This window comes from Apium graveolens, chromosome 2, assembly GCF_009905375.1.
Source record: "Apium graveolens cultivar Ventura chromosome 2, ASM990537v1, whole genome shotgun sequence".
In the NCBI taxonomy this organism is placed as follows: domain Eukaryota; kingdom Viridiplantae; phylum Streptophyta; class Magnoliopsida; order Apiales; family Apiaceae; genus Apium; species Apium graveolens.
Window position 1 is genome coordinate 208,749,876 of NC_133648.1, and position 2,291 is coordinate 208,752,166.

A 2,291-nucleotide genomic window follows, 5' to 3' on the forward strand; every position below is an offset into this window, starting at 1 on the left:
ATCACAAATAATATTATTCAATGAACTGACAATATATAATTGTCTAGTCTATATATTTATCCATATCGTCTACCCGCCCGATAATAACAGATAAGGATCACATCTCATTTAAATAACGTTTAAAAGGTGTGTTGACTCACAATTCACATAACACGTATACATAAGTTACCTAATCATGTTATTCACATAACATATAATCACGTAATTCATGTAGCACATAAATTGAATCGTCAAAAGATAGGTTTCGATGCATCTATAATTGAAATTGGGTCAAAAAGAGTATTTTATTGATCAATAACTGACTTGAAATGATTCATAAAACTAACACCCTTTTGATACCAAAGAATTTAGGTTTCAAAAGTATTTTTATTGAAATCGAAATATTTTTCTGAGTCTGGAGGCGTTCGTTTCGCATTAAACGGACGAACGGTTGATTTATTATGAATTTTTGAATATTTTTTGGAATTAAAATGGGTCTCTGAATCATTTTATAATTAAATAATAGGGTTCAAATACCCAAATATGATTTAGAATAATTTTATAATAATTATCGAGCCTTGGAAATAATTTAAAATAATATTTAAAGCTCGAAACTATTTTATGTAATTTTTAAATCAAAAGTAAATAATTAAATCTAATTACATAATCAATTAAAATTAATTAATAACTAATAAAATTAATTAATAACTAATTAAATTAATTAATCAATTAATATTTAAATTAATTGACTAATTAAATAATTAATTATCAACTAATATTAATTAATTAGATAATTAAGATTTATTTTTAACTTAAAAAATAATTTTCAGAAATTAAATACTATCAATAATTAATTAATTAAAACAAATTATAATTAACTAAATCAAATTTTGGATTTTTGAAAATAATTAAGAAAATAATTTTCTGGTATTTAAGATAATTTAGTTATTAATTAACTAAATTGGTTTGAATTTAAAATCGAATTTTTAGAATTTTAAAATGAATTTTAAATAATTTTTAAAAAAAAATTGTAGAAATGGGTTTCGGAAATATGGTTGTCTTCAACCTTGGATCACAGGCGGCAGCGGCCGGTGGCAAGGTGACCGGAACAGGACGAACTCGTCACTGGCAACTGGGTTACCCAGAAAATCCGGCCGACGGTTGGCCGAGTTCCGGCGATTCAACGCCGGCCAAAACCCCCACTAATCCATCCCATTTTGATATTAAATTCATCCTTGTACTCCTAGGAATACAGAAACGCCTCCAGCATTACCGATTCATCGTTAAACCACCAACTCCGGTGAATTCGAAGCCAAAATCCGATGATATAATCGGAAAAGTTCGATTTTAACGAAATCGATACCAAACTCATCAACTAATAGCTTAAATCAAAGCCGGGAACATTTAAAATTCGGAGAAAACACTTAACATAGACTTAACACTTCCGGGGGTTAAACAACTACAATTTATACACCAAACAATTACAAACTCGACTATAAAGCTTATTTAAGCATCAAAATCAACAAAAGATTCGTAAATCGAAAAGCCCCAATTTCAACATAAACCCTAATTTACGAAATTAACAATTTACCTATTGTTCGAATTGTTTCATGGCATAAAGAGAAAGAGCATGAAAATTTGATCATTTTGGTTACTCATACTTCAAAAACTGAGATCTGCATCATCCTCAAATTTGAATTTGATTTTCAGAACTTTTCAAGAACACCAAGAACAACTTTTTTAAAGAATTTTCAGAAAATCAAACCTTAATTACTATATGTTATTGAACTCAATTTTTGACATATAATATACCAAATTGACCAGAAAAATATTAACTACATGATGGAATCATCAAATCATATCAACAACATCAAGAACAATTTTTCATAATTTAATCTTTAAATAATTCGAATTAAAACAAATAAATAAGAAAAATACCTTAATTACAGCATAAAAATGGATGATTGATTATGAAAGTATTTTTCGAGAGCTTCGTTTTGATATATTACACGCCTGAATCGGAGTTCGGTAACGTCCTCGTTCGTGCGTTTGATCCTCAGGAACTTATCGGTTTCTAGGATTTTTCTCTGTATTTACTGTATTCGTATTGGTTGCAAATGAATAAATGAAATAAATGAAATAAGAAATAGGCTATTTATATTTATGGAATATTGGTTCATTTTGGATCGTTTTGGATCGTTAAATTAGTTACTAAGCTGCTAAGCAACTGCGAAAATGATCTGATTTAATACCTGTATTGGATAATTATCCAAACCGGGATTTTTATAAAACACTTTATACGAAAATAATGT